At 39.7% G+C, this 24298-nt stretch overlaps 1 protein-coding gene across 2 annotated transcripts in view; it reads right to left on the bottom strand.

Annotated features, from left to right (window-relative positions):
• The window catches only part of THRA (thyroid hormone receptor alpha), a 151988-nt gene that overhangs the window by 90527 nt on the left and 37163 nt on the right, over positions 1-24298 (bottom strand). For both annotated transcript variants that reach the window (XM_087713477.1, XM_087713476.1), the window contains exon 2: positions 16160-16227. The gene's annotated coding sequence lies outside the window, so the exon portion shown is untranslated. The remainder of the gene's footprint in view (positions 1-16159; positions 16228-24298) is intronic.

The raw sequence follows: 24298 nt of genomic DNA, 5'->3' as shown, positions 1-24298 counted from the left end.
AAACACAACTCTGCAAAATTGGAGGTAAGGGAGTTGAACTCTTATTAGATATGTCATTTCAATCTACAGGTTTTAGAATCTCTTTCATGTAACAATAAACAAACAATGAAAACAGTACTAACATTATTATGCTGAAGATGTGGTTAAGCTAGAAACATTTGCCCAAACACTTTTCAATGTCTTCTTGTTTATTCCCCAAACTGCAAAGTGTTCTTTTAAGCAGAGTAAGACTGTTAAAACTAATTTCAAATAGTTTTACATTAGTAGTCAGACACGGTAATTAAGGATAAAAGATGCTTCTTCCAGAAATTTCCAACTTCCTTATTTCTCTGTTATGATGACATAGCCTAGCAACTCTTTATATTCTTAATTACATCATCTCAGAGGCACTAAGTTCTTCATCAAGTTGTTTTTAATTGTTCAACAGTGTGTTGTAAACTTCTTTGAAAATTCCACTGAAAAGTGATATTTTGAGGAAGTAGCTTTAACATTTATGCTACATTAGCCAAATCTCGTTGATTTTTTTAATCATGGAAATTTGTGAATATCTGTTTATTCTGAATAGTTAACTCTGCTTCAGATAATCATAAAAGAGATACAAGAAACTATACTTCTGCTCATGACATATTTAGAGATTTAGAGATTTTAGAGATTTTATTAATATTTGTAGGCCGCCCTTTTCCCTGAGGGGACTCAGGGCGGCTCACATAAAATCAGGGAGGGGGAATACAGACATTGACATAGAGACATATAATAAAATAGTAAGCAACATACATTCATCATTCGGGAGGGGCGGCTATCCTTATCCCCAGGCCTGACGGGCTAGCCAGTTCTTAAGGGCTATGCGGAAGGCCTGGACGGTGGAGAGGGTACGAATCTCCACGGGGAGCTCGTTCCAAAGGGTCGGGGCTACTACTGAGAAGGCCCTCCTCCTTGTAGTTGCCAGCCGGCATTGGCTGGCCGATGGAATACGGAGGAGGCCTAATCTATGTGATCTTATTGGTCGCAGGGAGGTAATTGGCAGAAGGCGGTCTCTCAAGTATCCAGATCCACTACCATGTAGGGCTTTATGGGTGACTAATAACACCTTGAAGCGCATCCGGAGATCGACAGGTAGCCAGCGCAGCTCGCGGAGGATAGGTGTTATGTGGGTGAACCGAGGTGCACCCACAATCACTCACGCGGCCGCGTTCTGTACTAGCTGAAGTCGCCGGATGCTCTTCAAGGGCAGCCCCATGTAGAGCACATTGCAGTATTCCAGCCTAGAGGTCACAAGGGCCCGAGTGACTGTTGTGAGATGCCTCCCGATTCAGGTGGGGTCGCAACTGGCGCACCAGGCGAACCTGGGCGAATGCCCCCCTGGTCACAGCCGTCAAGTGGTGGTCAAACGATAGCTGTGGATCCAGGAGGACTCCCAAGTTGCGAACCCTCTCTGAGGGGTATAGAATTTGACCCCCCAGCCTGAGAGATGGAATATTGGTGGAATCTTTGGGAGGGAAGCACAACAGCCACTCGGTCTTTTCTGGGTTGAGCACAAGCTTGTTAACCCTCATCCAGTCCATAACGGCTTCAAGGCCTCGGTTCATCACGTCTGCCGCTTCATTGATATTCATATTACAAACTTTAGATTTGTACCACCTAGAACAGTGATGGCGAACCTATGACACGCGTGTCAGTGCTGACACGCGTAGCCATTTGGGGTGACACGCACAGGATTTCATGCGATTCATCCTCGGCTCCTGCACGGCCGCCGAGGATGAAAGAATCTGTGCTGGAGGAATGGGGGGGGGAAACGTGTGATCTCCCCCGCCCACACTCACTTACTGTATCGCCGCCGCCACTTCCTGAGCGCAGGGGCTGCTGGTAAGGCGTGCGTGCCGTCATCAGCGTCATCAGCGTGGCGAGGGAGGACCAGCAGGAGAGGAGCGCGGGAACAGTGCGCGCCTCTCTCCAGTCAGGCCGGCACAGAGAGTCTACTCCTGGGACTGTCGGTTACGACCGCACCACACTTATCTCAGTTCACGGCAGGGCTGTGGAGTCTGCTGCTTCTAGCTCCACGTCCTCATCAACATGCCGCTCCAGCCCGCCCCCACTATGAATATTCATATTCTTCGCCCTCGCGTCACTAGGAATATTCATAGCAGGGGCAGGCTGGAGCGGCATGTTGATGAGGACGTGGAGCTGGAAGCAGCCGACTCCACAGCCCTGGTTCACGGCACCCCAATTATATATTGCAATTATACATTTTTGTAGTTTAAACTATAAATTGCGCAAAATTATGTTTTTGTCGAAGTGACACACAACGCGAGTTATGCTCGATTTTTTGCCGATTTTTGACACACCACGCCAAAAAGGTTGCCCATCACTGATCTAGAATAAAGGGCCAATGTCCTGATTTTCTTTTGACTGACTTCCCCAAAGTAGGCTACTGGTATATAATTTTTTATTCTCATTTTACAGACAAAATGACTTGCCAGACATCTTTATGTAGATTTGAATTAATGTTTACTTTACATTAATCATTAAGAGAAAATAATAGAATCAGGATCTTAGGCAATAGCATGAAACTATAGAGTTTCTACTTTATCTAGAAGAATGTGGGTTATACAGCATCACCACCAGATGGATTTGTAACTGGCTGACCAACCGCACTCAACATGTAGTCCTCAATGGAACCGCATCTTCATGGAGGGAAGTATGCAGTGGAGTACCCCAAGGCTCTGTTTTAGGCCCAGTACTCTTCAACATCTTCATCAATGATTTGGATGAGGGAATAAATGGGGAACTCATCAAATTTGCAGATGACACCAAGCTGGGAGGAACAGCCAACACTCCAGAAAATAGGCTAAAGATACAGAAGGATCTTGACAACTTGAACATTGGGCACTATCGAATAAAATGAAATTCAATGGTGAAAAGAGTAAGATTCTACATTTAGGCAACAAAAACAAAATGCACAGCTACAGTATAGGTGGTACCTTGCTCAACAGTAGTAACTGTGAAAGGGATCTTGGAGTCCTAGTGGAAAACCATTTAAATATGAGCCATCAGTGTGCAGCAGCTGCCAAAAAAGCCAACACAGTTCTAGGCTGCATAAACAGAGGGATAGAATCAAGATCACATGAAGTGTTAATACCACTTTATAATGCCTTGGTAAGGCCACACTTGGAGTACTGCATTCAGTTTTGGTCACCACGATGTAGAAAAGATGTGGAGACTCTAGAAAGAGTGCAGTGAAGAGCAACAAAGATGATTAGGGGACTAGAGACTAAAACATATGAAGAACGGTTGCAAGAACTGGGTATGTCTAGTTTAATAGCAATAGCAATAGCAGTTAGACTTATATACCGCTTCATAGGGCTTTTAGCCCTCTCTAAGCGGTTTACAGAGTCAGCATATTGCCCCCCACAGTCTGGGTCCTCATTTTACCCACCTCGGAAGGATGGAAGACTGAGTCAACCTTGAGCCGGTGAGATTTGAACCGCCAAACTGCAGCTAAGCAGTCAGCTGAAGTGGCTGCAATACTGCACTCTAACCACTGCGTCACCTCGGCTTAATAGAAAGAAGGGCTAGGGGAGACATGATAGCAGTCTTCCAATATCTCAGGGGTTGCCACAAAGAAGAGGGAGTCAAACTATTTTTCAAGGCACCTGAGGGTAGAACGAGAAGCAATGGGTGGAAACTAATCAAGGAGAGAAGCAACTTAGAACTGAGGAGAAATTTCCTGACAGTTAGAACAATTAATCAGGGGAACAGAAGTTGCCTCCAGAAGTTGTGAATGCCCCAACACTGAAAGTCTTTAAGAAGATGTTGGCTAGCCATTTGTCTGAAACGGTATAGGGTTTGCTGCCTAGGCAGGGGGCTGGACTAGAAGACCTCCAAGATCCCTTCCAACTCTGCTATTGTATTGTATTGTATTGTATTGTATTGTATTGTATTGTATTGTATCGTATCGTATCGTATCGTATCATATCGTATCGTGATATCAATGGGATAGAAAAGGTATGGTAGAAACCTGGATTGCATCTGCTGCTTTTTGAAGATAGAAAAGTTTCAGCAAAAGAGTGAAAAATATATATATTATGACAGGATGGGAATTATTATTGTTAATCTTCTTTTTAAGTCTTCTTTTTACCTTAAAAGCACTCAGAGTGGGATTTTATTATTCTATTCTATGCCATTCTTTAACAGAACTTCTGAGCATATCCTTTATTGATGTTTTCCCAGCAAAAAAGTAGAATGACTGGGAACATTTTTAATAAGGGATAGTGGGAAAGGAGGAAATCTCTATTCTTATAGGCAGCAATTGAACCCCCTAGCACACCAAAGCTTAAACAGATGGAGGTCCTTTCCCCATCACATTACCATGGATATCAGCTGATCAACAAGGATAAATCAGAAGGAATTAGCAAGGTTTAGCTAAGCCTATGTGAACAATAAAGGTAATTAACCATGAATGCGCCAATCTGATTGGAGTAGGTAGAGCAACTAATGGGGGTAGGTGTGCGTGTGGACATCTCTCAAAACAGATAAGCATTCTCAACCATGGAACACATATTACATTTAATCTGTCACGTCTGATGTCCTGGATGTATACATCCTGCATGGTAGTATTTATTTATTTAATCAGTGTCTAAGCCACTTCAGTTGCTGATGCTACTCAAGGTGATGTACAACATATTCATAAATACCTTTTAAAAAGAAGAGAAAACTAATAGTAATAATAACAACATTAAACACCATTTATAAGAAAAGTACTTCCGAATCATTCTGCAAATTAAAATGTCCAATTGCATCGAGGGGGTTCCAACCCAAACCTTTAAAAGTGCACTGGAAAATAACTTTCACATTCCCAGCCAGCATGGCCAACAGATCTCACAAGATTACAGGTAGTCTTTAATTTATGACCACAAATGAGCCCAAAATTTATGAGAAATCTGTTAAGTGAGTTTTGCCCCATTTTATAACTCTTCTTGCCCCATTTGTTAAGTGAATCACTGCAGCTGTTAAATTAGTAACACACTTGTTAAGTGAATCTGGTTTCCTCATTGACATTGCTTTTCAGAAGGTCACAAAAAGCAATCACATGTTCCGGGACACTGCAACCATCATAAATGTGAGTCAGTTGTCAAGCATCCAATTTGAAATAATGTTACCTTAGGGATGCTACAATGGTCGTAAGTGTGAAAAACAGTCATAACTCACTTTTTTCAGTGAGGTTGTAACTTCGAAAGGTCACTAAAGAACTGTGAGGAATACCTGTATATAGCTCGATAATCCATGGAAAAAAAGGTGACTGAAAGATGAAAGACTATTTCCCCCATGTTTATTGCAAATGTATCACATATTTAAATGGCCAGGATATGAAATTAATTCCTACCAACATTTTTAATAATGTTGCATAATTATTTTGAGATCGGAAGTAAGCAAACATCAGTTTCTAAATAAGATCAGCAAACAGAATTTACTGAAAAACACAAATGACAAGATTCTCAAATTATACATCAAACTATTTAATCTGTTCAGAATTGGAAACAGGACAAGTTCGAGATACTATTTCAGAACATGCAGGTCAGTGGTGGGTTTAGGACCGGTATGGTGCAATGAGGCTTGGCGTCCACCACATGAACGCACCCAGCATTGCGCATACATGCATGCACCATGTGCATGCATCCTTATCTCCTGCGATGCCTCTGCGACGCTCCAGCTGCTCAGATGCCGCACGCTCCGTGCGCGGAAGCAGCAAAGAGCTGAAATACAGGTAAGGAGGGCGGGTGGGCCCTCTGGAACACAGTAACGGAACGGTACCTGGTGCTCCTGGCAGGCACTGGTACACTCGTACCGGGATGTACCACCTGCAATCTACCACTGATGCAGATATATTAACAGTATTCAGGGGGAGAGAGTACACCATATCAGCATGGGAACTTTTTCAGGCTTATATATTTATGTATTTATGTAACCATATTTCTATCCCACTGCAATCCAAAGACTCTCAGGAGTACTCTTCCAGGCGCACAGCACTGTCCCACATATTATTTCTGAACAGCGTCATCTCAGATTGGAAGACTTTCACTGAAACACGTCTGAAGATTTAAAACATTAAACAAGGTCTTTCTCATGCATATACAAAACTGAGATTTCAGAAAATGTTTAAAACAAAAAAATTGTTTGATAATTTTTTATCAAATATAAAACATTGACAGACTGTTTTATTTAAAAAATGTTATTTTCCTGCATTATATCTGCTGCATCACCAAATTACATACACTTTTTTAGCTTTCTAATCTATGCTTGTTCGAAGTTCAATTAACAATTCTCATAAGCCAAACTAGCTTTCCACAAACTGGCTCTTTCCAGATGTGCAGGACTACCTACTCCTTAGAATTCCCCATGGCCATGTTTGTTAGGAATTCTGACAATTGCATTTCTCAGCATATTTCAAAGATGCTAGGTAGAGAAAGATTCCTAATTGTTTCCCTGACTGAAAAAGACACTATAGGATTCTTTTGTCTTTTAGAAGAATTGCAGAAAACAGGAAGTTTTTAATATCTAATTGGCATCAGAACCTGGGCTGAAAGAATAAATTCTTCAGGTGATGCTATAAAAATATGCCAAGTTTTCAACAGAAGACAATGGGGGCATTTCTAGCACCAAATCAAAGTTGAGAGCCATATATGGGATGTGTCAACTTTTCAAAGTAATTTCCACCCACATTTTCTTGATTAGGTATTAATTGTATCAGCAGAAACAGCAAGTGGAACAAAGACATAGTGGGGAATTGTAATGTATTATATTTTTCAAAAAGTGTGAAGAAGGGGAGAACACTACACTAGCTGCCCTGGCAAATCCAGACATAATTAACTCCTTCTCCACTGTGCATATTCTTCCTTCCCCCATCCAACAAAGGTGGGCATAATACAGGGGTGAAAATCAGCAGGTTCTGGAGAACCAGTAGTGGAAATATTGAGTAGTTCAGAGAACTGGCAAATACCATCTCTGGCTGGCCCCAGAGTGGGGTGGGAATGGAGGTTTTGCAATATCTTTCCCCCAGAAGTGGAGATTTTGCAATATCCTCCCCCTGCCATGCTCACCAAGCCACGCCCGCAGAACCGGTAGTTAAAAAAATTGAATTTCACCACTGGCATAAAACCAGGCCCCAAGAACTCCTTCTTCTGAATTGGAGAATCAAATTAAGTCTAAATACTGGAATGGAGGCATATAACAATGTCAATCATTGCAGCCTAATCTGTCACAAACCATTTGTTATAGGAAGCCAATACTGTTTCCACATAAATATGGGCCAGGTTCAGCATACTAAATATGTCTTGCAAAGGAGCTGGAAAGCAAAACTGCATCAGGAAGGAATTACTTGTACTGTATCTATGTTCACTTACACAGTAGAGCTTCACAGACAGATCCACACATGGACATATTTTATTCCTAAACATTCCTAAATCTGCCAAATATTTTGAATAAAAAGCTTCTATTAAATTTGTATTTGCAAACTAAAAAGGGTTTTTTTTAAAAAAAAATCTTAATTAGGAAAAAGATATGCACAAGTATGTTGATTTGATTTGAGGCAAACTGCACACCAAACTGTATTGCATGCACAGTATTCACACGGGGGCCCAATTCACAGCCCAAAATATTCTTCTGAGCAAGCTGGATGCTGGCAAAATCAGGTTTTCATAGGGATTACACAGGATAATCTTCTGCTCATCTTTGCTTTACCTTGGCCCATGTTTGTCACAATTTTCTTCCCTTATTTTACAATGACTGTGATGGTTGAGCAATTGAATCATAGAGGCCTTCAGAAGGGAGAGCCAAAACAAATTTTAAGCAACCTCCCTTCAACTTAGGGGAGAGAGACACAGAGGCTGGCCATATGTGTGCTAAGAAGCCAAAGTGCTTCTCAGCAGCCAAGTGCCAAAAACCAGCCCTTTATTCTCCTCCAAGTTGGAACTAGGAAAGGGAAGAGTATTCTCTCCAATAGCAGCACTTCATTTTCTCATCATGAAGGGTGATCCCATCCATTCCATTCTTTATCAGGTTTATGCCCAACATCATTCAAAAGGAAACACGAGATCAGAGGCAACTAGGAGACAAGTAAGGAGTTAGGATTAAGAAACAAGGACAGTCAAAAGTTGGGAACTGTCATCTGTCCATCACACTAGAACATCAAGATCTAAGAAGTAGCCTCTCTGAAGGCTTCTCTGCAAGTTTCTATTGCCACCTTTCACTGTATCACAGGCCTCAAAGTGAGCATTTGGAAGAGTGACAATGCTAGGGTTTCAGATTTTTTTACATTTCTGTCTTAGAAATTGGTAGAATTTATTTTATTTGTTAAATTTATTTGCTGCCAATTTAACTATAGGGCTACTTTGGCCAGCTTACAGCAGTGAAACAGAAAAATAATAAAAGTGTAAACGTATTACTAGCAAATCAATGAAACAATAAACAATAAAAGTAAAATAGTATGAATTAAAAAATGAGGGTGGGGGAAAGAGAAAGTACAGGGGGGAGGTGGAGTCAGCTATTTAATTCAGTAGCCACCTCCAATGTGATACTCCCTTGCTGGGATCCCAAGTCTTCAGGCCTCTAGGAAGCTTACGGAGGTGGGGACAGACCTCACCCTGGGGGACAAAATGTTCCAGAGTGTTCCAGAGGGAGAAGGCTCTTCTCCTGGAGTTCCGCGCGAGTGATTGTGGGTGCACCTCGTTTAACCCACATAACACCTATCCTCCGCGAGCTGCACTGGCTACCTGTTGATCTCCAGGTACGCTTCAAGGTGCTACTTGCCACCCATAAAGCCCTCCATGGTAGTGGATCTGGATACTTGAGAGACCGCCTACTGCCAATTACCTCCACACGACCTATTAGATCTCACCGGTTAGGCCTCCTCCGAATTCCATCTGCCGGTCAATGTCGACTGGCAACTACGCGGAGGAGAGCCTTCTCGGTGGCAGCTCCGACCCTGTGGAACGATCTCCCCGTGGAAATTCGTACCCTCACCACCCTTCAGATCTTCCGCACAGCCCTTAGAACTTGGCTATCCCGTCAGGCCTGGGGTTAAGACTACATCCCGCCCGAATAGTATGAATGTTGTGTTCTTAATTATGTATTTGTCATATATGTTAAAAGTCTGTCTCCCCTTCCCCTCTTTTAAGTTGTAAGGCGCCCTGAGTCCCCCCAGGGAAAAGGGCGGCATATAAATAAACTTTAAATTCAAATTCAAATTCCTTGATTGACAGGATCCAAAGCAGGCTTCCTCTGCTGGCATGAGTAAGGTGGGCTTGCCTTAGAGAGATGAGACAGTTCATCCAGTAGCCTGCATCCATGCCATGGGAGGTTTTAAAATTCCACAATTATGTAAAAGCTAATAAATTTATTGTTTGTCAATCTATGGAAACTTTATACCATGATACATTCATTCTTGTCAGAAGACTGTTATTTTGCTGCAATAAAGAAGGTTTCACTCTAGAATTTTTGTAAATAATTCCCTAATTTATTCCCATTGCAGCACAGCAGAATGCAGCCATTACTAGTTTGTTTAGGGATGTGCAAACCATTCCATTAAATTACTAATTTTGGGAAGATATGAGTTACAGTCTGAAAAGAGCATGTTGGGGTCAAAATGTTAACCTATTCTGGGTTTTGAACTAGTTATTTCAAATGCAGCAGATTCAAGTTATGAACGAAACCTAGAAGAAATACGAACACAAGTCAAATACTCCCCTTGCATCAACATATTTAGTCTCAACACAATTTTTCAGGCTGTATAGGTCCATGATGGCAAACCTATGGCATGCATGCCATAGGTGGGACGTATTGCCATATCTGCTGGCACGCAAGCCATCAGCTCCAGCACACATGCACGCACCAGCCAGCTGATTTTCTGCCTTCCGGAGGGCCAGGGGCCATTTTCACCCTCCCCAAGCTTCAGGAAAGTCTCCAGAACCTGGGGAGAGCAAAAAATGGGCCCAATGGGCCAACTGAAAATTCGAAAATGATCTGTTTCAAGCTTCTGGATGGCGTCCTAGGGGCTGCTTTCACCCTCCCATGCTTCAGGAAAGCCTCCAGAGACTGGGGAGGGTGAAAAACAGGCCCAACAGCCAATCGAAAGTTCAGAAATGATCCATTTCAGGCTTCCAGGGGGCTCCAGAGAGACGGGGGAGGCCATTTCGCCCTCCCCAGGCTTCAGGAAAGCCTTTGGAACTTGGGGAAGACAAGAAATAAACCCCGGGGCTTTCCTAAAGCCTGCGGAGGGTGAAAACTCCTCCACCCACCCAGGAGGTCGCACGCACATCCACAGATGAGCAGGGGGCATTGCACTGTGGGTGTGGGGCATGCACATGCATACTACTGCGCAGGCATGCACAATTTTGGCACGCGTTTACAAAAACGTGTGCCATCACTGGTATAGGTAGTTCTCAACTTACAACCATTCATTTGGTGACCGTTCAAAGTTACAATGGCACTGAAAAATGTGACTTATAAATAATCCTTGCACTTACAACTTTCACAGCTTCTTCCCAACTACATGAACAATATTTGGGCATTCAGCAACTAGCATGTATTTATAAAGGCTGCAAAGGTCATATGCTCACTTTTTGTGACTTCCCAGGTGTCTTCTAGTAAGAAAGATAATGGGAGAAAGAGGATTTGCTTAAAAACTGCTTTGATTCCTTTAACAACTGCTGTGATGTGCTTAACAAACAAAAAAGGTTGTAAAATTGGGAAAAACTCACTTAACAACTGCCTTGCTTAACAACTGAAATTCTAGTCTTGATTGTGGTTACAAGCTGAAGACAACTACCTGTAATAGTTCATACCAATGAGGTTTAAAAGTCTTTACAAGAGAATTTAGGTTTATATGCTTCACAATACAACAGAACAGCTGTACCAATTTTCTATGTCCCCAATGTAACAGAACTTCAACTGCATGTATTTCCCAGCATGTATTTCCTTCCCAAATTGCTGAAATTCTCCTCCTTTCACTTTCAAAATATGCAAAAAAGCAATGGCACTGCAGTAGCAGAGCATTTCATTTCTACTTTAACATACCAGCCAAGATAAAGTCTTAAAGAAAAGTAAAAGGAAGTTAATTTCCCTTCACTCCTCAACAACATAGTTGTTGTTGGAGAATATAGAAGAAGAAATTTTCAGAACTATTTTGTAAAGCTCAGACTGCAATGCATGAGATACAAATATAATTACATTTCCTTATTGGATTAGTACCCCTTTAAAAACAAATACTGTAGTCTAGAATATATTCCAAAAACCTCACAAGGACTAACAGACATAAGAGCTATGCAATTTGGTAATGAATTTTCTCTAGAACAACTTCCACCTGTGCTAAATTATCACTTACTGTAGATTTTATTCAGAAACAAATATATAATGCAATCTGCTTCAAGTAACTGACATATGACTGTGTTTACAAACATAATGGCCCATACTTTGTAGATATGATGGTTCAAGATGATTCTCAGATTTGATATTCCACATTTTAAAAGTCACTATCATCACTATCCAAGTTATTAAAATTCTATATGGCCAAAATACATAATGTCATATCATGCTCCTCAGAGTTCTATATTTCAATCATGTACCACGTTGAAGATTTTCATACTACCTTGCAGATCGTATGAGTTTTAATTCAGGTCCCATACCAACATAATTGGAGGCTTCAGCAATTAATTAATTCATTTTAGAATTTATATTGTGCCTTTAGTACAACATTCAAGGTGGCCTGAATGAAATCATAATGGGGAATACAAAATATAACAAAATTAAGACAACTAAAGGTCCTTTCTTACATATCCAGTAGTTCACCTCCTAACCATAACTACTTTTCAAAAAGACTTGTCCTGCTTTCTTTAGATACCTGAGCAGGTTTATTTAGACTTATATATTCCTCCATTTCTGTAAACTGAACAGCTTATGATATTACTGGGAATAAGTAGAAATAAAGATTAATTACTACAATTATCCATCAGTTAATTAAAGAAATTGCAATTCAGAAATGACATTACTTTATTGTCTCAAAAGCCTTTCTAAAAAAAACTGTATTTTCACAGCTCTTAGAAAATGTAATATATTGGGAGGTGAGATAAAATATTCCAAGGAAAGAGAGCCCTCAGCAAGGTGGTCAAAGACAGTCAACCACTATGCATGTAAGGCTTAAAAATACTATTGGCACCTTGAATTAGGGTTTTTGAATCTGATATACTGGCACAGTGGCCATTTTAACTGGAGTTCAAGCAGATTTCCCAAATTGTGAAACACTCTTTCTATATTTAGTGGCATCCCGCTCCAAATAGGTTGTCCCAAATATTTCATATTAATGCTACCAGAATAGGTAACCATACTATAGGTCAGTGACCTAGAGGTTAAGCATGTGGTGGTGAATAGTATTGGTCTGCCGGGTGATTAGATCTGGCTTGAGGAGTTGCCTTGGAAACAACAAAGGACCGGCCCATGGTGCCTCTGCCAGCAAAAACAGAGCTCGGGAGGGCAGCATGTGGCCCTTGCAAGCTCCATTTTCGCTGGCAAAGAATTGCAGGCCGCTGTTGCAGCCGAAAACAGAGTTGGGAAGCCTGCTTTTGCTGATAAGAGTGCTCGGCCACCACAGGTGCCCCCGACATGAGTGATGTCAAGCTGACCACACCTACCCTGGCCATGCCCCCGACCCCTCCAAGGTCAAACACAACCCTGATATGGCCCTCAATCGAAATTGAGTTTGACATCCCTGACATCCCCGATCTAGAGTTTCAAGACAACAAGCAGGGATATATTTCCCTCCTGTTTCTGATAAACATCACTTATCAAGGTGACCAAGTGAGCCTCAGTACAAAAGCTTAGATGAAATCTTGATTGAAATAAGTCCAGAAAATCAATTTTAACCAGTTACATTTGGACATACAAGGCCATAATTTCCTCAATCACCCATCCAAGAATGGAATATTTGAAAATGGCCCATAATTAGTTAATTGTTCTGGATCAAAGAATAGTTTTTAAGTATGTCAAGATCTTTTAGATCTTGAGTTGTCTTCTGGGGTGTTGGCTATTCCTGCCAGTTTGATGATGTCTGCAAATTTGATGAGTTTCCCTTCTATTTCCTCATGCATATTGTTTAAATGTAAATCTAAAATTAGTTTCCAATTTAAATCTAAATCTCAGTTAAAAAAATATAGTGCTTGTATTTATAAAAATGAAATTAAAAATACATTATATAATCATAAAATAAGAAAAAAACAACATCATGTCAAAACATATTTGTTGCATTTTCAATATACTTGCCTTCTTCACAAATTAGCACATTTAAATTACTGGAAATACATGAAGTAGATGACCACTTATCCTTAATTTAATAGGTTTTTTTAATTGTTATTTCAACAATTCACTTAATTAACTCCTTTTCCTGTACTTTAGTGGGATAATCACTATTGCTGTCCATTAGAGTCTTTATATTTGGTGCTATTTAGGATGGACGCTCACTGCTTCCTGTGCATATGCCCAGGGGGTGGGGCGAAAGAAGTGGGGTGTTATCTCGCTGGTTCCAGGACAGCTACGCACATCAGATATAAAGCAGATAGGTATCTACAACTTGGGGACATTCACTCCCCAAGTTGTAGATCAGTGCCAGGTTGGCCTGTATCAGGCCAAGGTGATACAGGTTGGCCCTTTGCTTTTTCCAGGGCAAATCACATGGACAATGTGGAGAGTTTGGTAACACTACTGGTAGCCATGCTGCTGGCGGCAGTGGCTTTTCCATGCTGGGGCTGGGGCCATCCCAATGAAAGAAAAGCCTCACGGGTTGAGAGGCCAGGCTCAGAAAGGGATGAGAGGAAGGGGAAGAGACTGGCAGTGCTTTCTTTTATACTGGGACAGCCTCCTCCTCTATTGGAAAGCACATGCTTGGCGCCTGTAGACTCCCACATCTTTTGAACCATCAGGCAGGAGTTCCACCAAACCTGGTCTGGGTTTCCTGATCTGCGGGTGGAGAAAAGGCTGCCGGAGCCTTGTCCTAGGCCCTGCACTCCAAGGCAGCACCTGTAGATGGGGCTTGGCCAGGGGCATCCCTGGGCAAGGCTGCGAGCCATCGCATCTAGATGGTGCAGCAGGTTAGAGGTGAATTTGGGGTGAGCTGCAGGGGCTATACCCTGGTCCGGTGCTTAGGTGAGTGGATCAGACACTTCAGCTTGGGCGTCTGGCGAGGGTGCCTCTGAGCATGTGCACAGTGCTCTTCACTTGTTTGGTTTGGGTCTGGGTCTGCAGCCGAGAAGCCTGGCCATTGCTTTCCAAAAGGAGGTGGTCCCAGTGAAAGGGAAGCCTCGTGGACTGCAAAGCCAGGCCAATGAGTGGAGCATGGAGGCTCTGGTGTGGATGGGGCGCTGATCTATTCTACAACCTAGTGGAGGCCATCTGAGCCAGAACATGATCAGCTTTATATCTGACTTGAGAGGCTGCCCTGCTGCCCCACCCTGCCTCTTGGGCATGGGGCATGCACCCACAGGGCCTAGCGTCCATAGGGACTGTCATGCCCCACAAGCTGACTGTTCTCAGCACTTTCCTTTCACACAGAACGCCAGTGCTCACTGCCTGTGTACATGCCCAGTGGCTGGGACTGAGGCAGCGGGATGGTCTTTTGCTGATTCAAGGGCAGCTGCATGGATTGATCCTAATCTGACCATGTTCCAGCCTGGATGGCCGCACCAAGTTGTAGATGGCCGCACCAAGTTGCAGATGCCCCGCTTGCCTGTCTAGCCTTACAGTCCCCTTTCACTGGGACCACCCCTCCCTGGTGTGGAAACGCCATGGTCAGTGGCTGTGCTGCTAATCCCTCATTCCTTCTGAGCACAGAGGAAGATTGGGATGGCATGAAAAGCGTTTGCAAGGCTTTGGAGCAGCAAAATCCCTTAGTTCAAGCCTTCCATCAGCTTGCAAATGGCTTTTGTACTGTCCCAATCTTGGCATGAAAAGCATTTGCAAGTCAACAAGACTTTGGGGCAGCAAAATCACCTTGCTTGAAGTCTCTCATCAGCCTTTAAATGCTCTTTGTCCTGAGACTGGAATAGTGTAAAAGGTGTTTTCAAGCCAATGGGAGGCATCAAGCAAAGCAAATGCTGCCCCAAAATCTCATCATCTTGCAAATGTTCTTTGGCCAGATTTGGTACAAGCCTCAATTCACAGAGAATAGAGGCTTAAACTACTGTAGTGCAAGATCAGTAGTGCAAAATTTTGTCTGGCCCATCATAGGTGCCCCTCAATGTGAGCGATTTTGAGCAGTTCAGGTTGAGTTGTCCATGCCCATCTAGTCACATGACCACCCAGCCATGCCCACCTGGTCCTTTGTGGGTGACCATAATGCTGATCTGGCCCTCAATGAACTGAGCTTGATACCTCTGATCTAAGACCAGGGGTCACCAACTTTTAGGACCTCAAGGATGACTAAATTCATAATTTTAATCCTGCGGACCACTAATATGATTTTTTTTAAAGGTAAATAGTATTTAGTGCAATATAAAAATGCAAATAATTTTTTTGCATACCATCAAAATTTTCTCACAGACCACCAGTGGTTCACAGACCGCCAGTTGGTGACCACTGATCTAGACTTATTTGAGTTGGATTTAGTACAGGATTTTGTTGATGATTTTGGGGCAAAGTTAGAATGGTTGTGGGACATCCAATGTGAAGATCTAGAATATTCATGCTGATTGATAATTATGGAAGGTCCAGTTAGATGGTACATTGGTGGTATAAGGTTGTATTAGCCTAATGTGATGAAGGTGGCCTTGAAGAGCAGAGGAAAAATCCGTTAGCAAGACAATGATGAGATAAACAAGATATAAGCCAAGATAGAAAATAATTTATAAAAACACCTTGGACAACCCTAAACCCTTAATTCTCATTGAGATAAAAGAGGAAGGGGCGCACATCGAGACTTACAAGATTGATGTCAACTCAATAAAGCAAACCAGACTAAGAAACAGACACCATGCAGACATAATACGTCATTTAGAACACAGAACATCTACAGTAACAGATTCTTGGTAGCACAAAACCTGGTTTACAAAGCACAAACATGCTAAATTAAAGCTGAACAAGCCACAGAATGAGTTACATTAATACTGTATCTGAGCTTACTCACCTGCGATCCTGAAGTTAGCCTGGACGCCAAACAAAAATTTTCAAATTATCTTATTTCATCCAAGGTTTCTGAAAAATAAAATATCACCATCTGATTATTACAAAGATATCAATCATTCTCATTTCACCTCATTTTACTGGTATCAATCAGTCTCATTTTACCAGACTATGCCTTTCTTTAGAACAACAGGAACCATAGTGTCCCTCAAGATGCAGACCGCTATATCTGGTAATTTTGTAAAGGTCAATGATGCAGCTTGTCATTATTTCCCAACTATACACGTTAGCACGGTTCACACAATCTGCTTAATCTTAAATTCAACTTGTAAACATAATAATATTCAGGAACTCGGGAAGTAATTGCTGGATTCAATGAACTCATACAATTTTAATCTTTTCCTTTTAGAAGAAGGAAATTGAGAGGGTAATAAACTTGCAGTTCCAAAGATCCTTGAAGAAAGTGAATTGTCAGGTTTCAGACTAGCTTACAGTAGGCAGGATACAACTTATCGTTGATTATTATAATGGACATAGAATGGGAATTTGTCTATTCTAACAGATCTCACAGGGTGGGCATGCTCCATATTCCTTCTGTGAAACAATGCCAACTAAAAGATGCAGGAAATGAGACTTCTCTATTGTGGTGCTTGTTCTTTGGAACAGCATCCCCCTTCAAATCTAGATGGCCCTGACCCTGTTAGCTTTCTGTAAAGATTTGGTTTAAGCTTAGACATCAGGGTTAGAATGTTAATGGAATCAGACATGTATGAGATTTTGATTGAGAGCTAGTTTTTTAGAGGTCACAAGGCTGAGATGAGCGGATACATAAATTCAAGAAAGAAATTAACGTATTTATATAACATGCTATACTCCCATAAAAATAAATTAGGGCCTGCTCTGATTTATTCAACTTGCTAAGACAATGGCTGACTTAACACTATATTCTGAACTGCAAACTACGGGTAGCCAATGCCCATTTATATTAGTTGGAAGTGTTTTGCAAACCAGCCAAAAAAGCAATTCAACGCATACAACAGTCTCCAAGAAATAAGTTTACTTTTCCACTATGTCCACAACATAGCTTGAATTTGATTGTAATTGAGTCTTGCAATCATCAAGCCAGCCTTTTCCTCAAATTCTCAAAAGGAACCGAGAATGACTATAGGAATGGCCCACTGTCCCTGTAGCATAGACAAGACAATGGTATGAAAATAACTGCAATTGACTTAGCCTGCTATTAGTATCTTAAAACACTAGACTGATATAGTTTACACATTATGCTACATAGTTTTATTTTATTTGAAGTTTTATTTCATAATGGATTCTTTGATCATAATGGAATAGGTTGATTTACAAAAAGTTGTTGTTAGTTGCGAAGTTGTGTCCGACACATCACGACCCCATGGACAACGTTCCTCCAGGCCATCCTGTCCTCTAGAGTCAATTTAAGCTTACAAAACATACCAAGCCATTAATCAGAGTTTGAAATCACAATGATTTCATCCAGGATGCAACCAACTTTGTGATTTAGTGCAATGTATGAATCAAACCTTCATGTCAGGATTATCAACTCGTGGCTGATGGCAACTTGTAATCTTGCTACATATCCTGGTCATCACCCAAAGTGCTCCCAGCTCCCTTTATTTTTAATTCCATTTTTATGAAAGCTATGCTTTTGTGTGAGGTGGGGTGGTGGCGTGTTAAAGGTAAAATAAATGCCATATGGGCTTCAACTTATCCTAAAAGGAATACTCTTAGTGGCATCATGATCTCATCTCCTCAGCACTTTGTGTAAGCTAAGTGCAAGTCGTGGCTGAAAAAATGTTTCCAATCTTCAATTTGCCTAAATAACCTTTTATGTTGTGTCCAGGATGCATATGTTCATCCAGCTGTGTGCAGTTTGTTCTGCTTTTTTGTTTTTTGAAGGAAAAGTGCTCTGTACATGTTCAGAGCCTGTCTTCTTTACAGAAAACAAAACTACATCCCTATCACTTCTCTGTACATTCCAGGATGAAGTTAGGTTCAAAAGCTTAGTCTTGGTGAGCATCCAAATTCAAATTAAGGCCCCAAAGAAACAAAAAAATTACTCTCTGCAGGAGATAAACTAGTTCCTTTTCCAGTCATTTAAATAACCCTCTTAACATGCAACTGCCTGGCTGGCTCCCAATTCCCACTATCCCTGCACCCAACATGGATTTTTCCTGCTGACTCAGGATATTTGCAGCTGCAAAACAAACCATGGCCGAAGTCCATAGCAGAAAGGGAGTCAAGATGCACCTGGAGGCAAAGGGGTGGCTGAAGGGGTGCAGCAGGGAAGTCCCTGTTTGATATGGTAGTGTGGCATAAAAACCAGATTCAGGCATAAAGGCAGAAATTTGGATGCGTGGGTATGAGTGTATGCTGCAAAAGAGACTTGGAGCCAACAACTGAAAGAATCCATGTGGCTATAATAAATCTTAAGAGATTTTTAAAAACTATACAAGGGAAGGGCTTGGAGTTGCAACTGCGATTTATTGGCAGGGATAAGATAAATGTGGAGGGATAAAACAAACGGGATCATAAGCAAACTTTTAAAATCCAACCTTCACAACTTCAATTTAGCTTTCTTTGGGTTGCAAAAAAAACACTGTTTAATTTTTAAAAAACATAGGAAGCTCTTAAGATGATAGATTCTGAAGAGTGTTGCTAAATGCTTGGTAATATTGCTAAACCCAAAGTAAGTGCTTATTGGGACATTCAGAGTTCAGAGGATAAATCTTCCCACAACTAACCATTTTGGAATTTATCATGGTACAAACCTAATCACACCTTTGGCCCTACACCAGTGATGGCGAACCTTGGTTCCCTCAAGTGCCAAAAGTATGCATGCGCGTGCATTAGCATGTGTTCGTGTGTCGACAGCCATAATCCAAGGCCCCACCCTTTCACATGCAACCCCCCCCCCAATACTCTCCCGTCCCCATGCATGACCATTTTGGTGCTAGCAGGCCTCCCTGAAGCCTCCTGGGACCAAAAACGGGATGAGGGAGGTCACATTCGCCACCCCCCGTTTTTGGTAGCAGGAGGCTGTTAGTAGCAAAATGGGGATGGGGGCGCTGCACCCTCCCCACCCCCGATTTTGGTGCTAGCAGGCTTCCTGAAACCTCCTGGAACCAAAAACGGGAGTGGGGGGCACCGCATCCCCCATGCATGTGCATGCTTCTCCCAGTAGACCCAAAAATCAGCTGGCCGACGGGAAGCATGCATGCATGCGCAGTGGAACTGATCTGGGTAATGGCTCATGTGCCCGCAGAGATGGCTGCACATGCCACCAGTGGCACGTGTGCCATAGGTTTGCCATCATGGCCCTATACTGATGTGCCCTCAAAATATTTTTAATAACCTAAGTTATTACTAAGGTCTAACCGTTTTAAAAGTCATTCTTTCCCCCCTATCATTCTTGTGGAAATTCTCGAGAGTATTTTTTTTATCAAGCCTTTGAAGTTGACGTTATGTTGGCACCATCTTTTTGGTACAGTATTTATTACTGTTGAGATGTTTATTGATGGGATAAAAGATATGTTGTAAGATTTTGTTTTTATGATTACTGATGTCTTAAAATTACAATAATATAGAAATTTTGTTAAACAAACACATTTAAGTAGTATCAAAAATATTTTGTATAATATAATTCTTAAAAATTCATAGATAGTCCTTGACGTATGACCAAATTTGCACCCAAAATTTCTGTTGCTAAGTGAAAAATTAGTAAAGTATATGTTTTGCCCTATTTTTGTGACCTTTCTGGGCCACAATTGTTAAGTGAACCACTGGGTTTGTTAAGTTTAGTAACACAGTTGTTAAGCAATTCTGGCTTCCCCATTCACTAGTAGGTTATAAAATGTGATTACATGATCTTGGAACACTGCAACCATCAAAAATATGAGTCAGTTGCCAAGCATCTGAAATTTGATCACATGATCATGGCGATGGTGTAATGGTCAGTGCCATTGTAACTTCAAACAGTCATTAAATTAACTCTTCTAAGTCAAGGACTAACTATTAGCATTTTCTAAGCAACACTGCCACAATAAGGAGGATATGTTGGAAAGAGCGTTGACATTTTTTTTGATCTTACATAGAAATTAACTACAATATATGTTTATAATTAAAGTTTCTTTTAAAAAAGAAAGATAAAAATCAATACAAACTAACATGAAGTAAGAAAAAGAAAGAAATCAAAGAGAAAGTGCAAGAAGAAAAAAAGGAAATGGAAAATGGAAAAAAGATACAAAGAAGTGACTGAAGAAGCTTATTGAATGAGAAGTGATACAAAGAAATAGCTTCCTTCTTTATAAGACCTTTGCAGTAATTAGAAATACAATTAGAAATTTACTCTATGAAAATAACTTTATTTATTCTATAGCCCATCCTGTCCAATTTTGGATTTTTAAATCTGAACTTCACGTTTTTCTGCTTCAAAACATCTATAAGAGGTTTCCAGGCAGTAATAAATGTAGAAATTGTCTTTTCTCTCCTCAAAGGAGCCAATTTAGCCATCTCAATAAGCACCATCATCTTTAGTAACCATTCTTCCATTATTGATAAAGCTGAATATTTCCATCTTTATTCTTACAATAATCTCATTTCAGTTATCATATACAAAAGCAAAATTTCACTATTTTTCCCAATTACTTGTCCAATCCCAAAAGAAAATCTTTCTTTATTAATTGTGAATTAGTCTTTTAAAATCTTCTGAAACAATGTAAGTATTTGAATTCAGAGTTTTCTCATTTTTTACATTTCCACCAAATGTGATAAAATGTCCTTGTTATTCACATTTCCAGCATAACTGTTATGCCTTTATGCATTTTCCCTGTGAAATATACAAATGGAACATCATTTTATAAAAACTCTCTTTAGGATAATTACATAATATAAATAATATAAATTTCAATTACTTCAAAATTTTACCATACGTTCTTTATTGTACATTCTATGAGTAGTTCTTCTGTTTCAAATTTCAATAAAAATACTTTTATTTTAGAAATTATCAGTTCATTAGTTTTACACAATTCTATTTCAAACTCAGTCTTACAACCATAAATTATTTTGTCTACTTTAAATCTTTCTAGTAACTATAAATAAGAGAACATTTACAACTATGTCCGTCTGCCACCACTAGTTCATTTCTCGATTTTATATTATATTCCTCTTCACAAAATTTTAGTAAGGCGAAAGATTTATACAATCTGAAGAGAAATCAGAGTATAAAATTTTAGTATCTTGTGATAGGTTAGCCATTTGGGTTTGTTTATTATTTCTATATAAAATGCTACTTGTGCTGAGAATGACAAATGTGTTTTCAGACGCAATCTGGGTTTGTATCTGTTATATATTCTCAATAAGGCACATTTAACATAATGATTTGTAAAATCCACATTAATCTTGCCCTTATTGTATCACAAACATCCATTTCACCTAAATCTCATGTCATATTTTTCTACCTCCAAAAGCAATATGTTTCTCAGCAACTACTTTCATTCAAAGTTCCATACAGTAGGCTGTAAAATATAATTTCAAATCAAGTAGAGCCAATTTTCCTCTTGTTTTTGCATCTTGTAACATCATATATGCCACTCTTTAAAAGGTGCATCAGATGCCAAAACAGGCATTTTCTGAAACAAACACATCACTCTGGCAAGATACTCATTTTTATCAGAGAAATTCTTCCCAGCAATGAGTTATACATTTTTCCACATTAGTACATTTTTATTATTATTTTCTACATTTTAACAGTTACTTTTAAATAGTATACAATTTATGTCTATCATAGCAATATCCAGAGATTACCTTTAAAAATTTAAAACTGCTTTATTCATCTCTTAATTTCACACTTTTATTAACATCTTCATTTTCTATTCATTAATCCTGAAACCTACTAAAATATCAAATTCTTTTAATCTGTCCATTAATATTTCAATTCCTTTTAAAGGATTTTCCAGTACCAAAGTCATCAGCAAAAGCCCTTAATACACAAGGGTTTCCCCCACTAAATTTTACTCCCAACTCCTCTCATCTTATTGAGATGTTGTATATCTCTAGTCAGCATTTCAAAAACTTAAATAAACCAAAGACGAAATAGTGGGCATACCTGTCTTGTTACTTTGTGTAATTCACAGGGTTTTGGTACATTTCCATCAACAATTATTTGTGCTTTCTATGAAGTATAAATAGATCTTACCTATCTTATAAAGTCCAAAATTAATAACTTCCAAAACGTTCAACAAGGAATTTCAGTTCAAATGATCAAAGATGGATATTCTCTTTATCTTCCCTATCAGAAGGACACACATCAAATATAAAAGCCTGAATCAATATTTTTATTTTCACTCAGAAGTGTTTATTTCATTGTACTTTATTTTAAACTATTGTATGCTATCTTTTAAAACAAAAGCTTTGTAATGAGATTAACAATATTGTGACATTGTAAAATTGAATGGCAACTATTTTTTATTAAGAGGAAATGAAAAGAATAGTCAAAAGGGCATGACAGATGAGAGCTAAACTTGCCCTTTGACCCTAAGAGCTCTAAGCACAAACATCTGCACAGCTGGTGTCCTCCAGATATAATGGGAACCTAAATGCCGTCCAGAATGAGCAGTAGTCATAATAATAGGGAATTTGAGGAATTGCTTAGTTAGAAAATCTAGAAATAGTATTCTAGCATATCTGAGGCACTAAGTTAGTGCCTATTGTTTATGTGGTCTTCTGATTAGGAGAGAAATAAGAGGTTGAGAGCTAATCTTCATGATCTTTCATTCTATGGGGAATCACTGGTGAGCATCTCTGAGCAAAATCTTAATTATCATTCTGTACAGCTTACACATCCCTCCTCATTCAGCTTTTTTCTTTCCCTGATTCACACATCACATTAAACTATGGTAATATAACTACAATTTAAAGTGTGATGATAACCATCACAGTTTGCACAAGATATTAAGCCCAAGTGGAACAAATCACAGTATATTCTCTTTTTTTTAAAAAAAAAGTGGACCTGACCTCTTATCACAGAGAACTGCATAAAAAGACCATTTTTAAAAAAAAACCTGAAATAACTTATTCCTCCAAAGAAATATGAGGAATATTTTAAAAATTGAACTCAGGTATGTGAGATATGAGTTCTTTTTTAAATTCCAAAATCCTGAATCCAGTCCTATTCATACCATAACTGTCTTTCTTCATAATGATAAAAATATGAGAAACTCAAAAAATACCTGAAGATACCCAAATAATGCATGAAAACCTGTTAAAGTTAAAGCAGAGATGTCTGCCTGTATTAAAATAGTGTTTAAAGCATGGATATACAATCTGAAACTCTCTTAAGTTTTTTTACCCAATCCTAAGAATACTTTCTCAGTTGCCACCAATTTCCAACAAATTAAAATCTAAACAAAAATTATTGCTTTAAAACTGAATGATAAGTGAAAGGATTGAGTTTGGAAATCAAAAGGAAGAGTTTAAGAAAACTAGAATACATTTTATTTCAGATGGTCCACTTTCTTCTTTTATCAAATGCCCATTGCCCAAGCCCAAATGCTCATTGCCTAGCCAAAATATTTCCCTGACACATCCAACAAATAGCATGCATGACTTTGAATCCCAGTAACATGATGCAAAAAAACATACAACATAAGGTATTTTCTGAATTAACCATTGCCACAAGTCACCCTCCCAGAGTCCTAAAGTAGATCAGGTAAGAGGATGCTTTATAGGAAACAAACCATTTGTTTAATTATCAGAGAAACAATAAAGAAATCCAATGGAATCAAGTGAAGAAAAATCCAGTTAGAGATCACTAGTTATTTACATTCTCTCCTGATAATAAAAGAGCCTCTAAAACCTAGTATTGTGGGCATAGGTAAGATATTCATTTATTTTGCAAACCTATTTAATTCACATTCCCTTACTGAGATATAATCTTAAAAGTGTACATAGTGTTAGGGGAAATGGATATGGAAATTGGTTTGGGATTTGATGTCTTTTTTTTAACGCAAACTAATACAGAACTGAATATTATCTTTTGCCCAGAAATGTAATGAAACTGAAAAGTGGCAGATTCAACATCACTTCTCAGGGTTCCAGGACAATTATGTTATGC

This window comes from Thamnophis sirtalis, unplaced genomic scaffold, assembly GCF_051295495.1.
Source record: "Thamnophis sirtalis isolate CommonGarterSnake01/CBP01778 unplaced genomic scaffold, rThaSir2_p1.2 scaffold_4, whole genome shotgun sequence".
Classification (NCBI taxonomy): Eukaryota; Metazoa; Chordata; class Lepidosauria; order Squamata; family Natricidae; genus Thamnophis; species Thamnophis sirtalis.
Note: the sequence above shows the minus strand (reverse complement) of the source record. Positions and strands in the feature narration are given on the sequence as shown.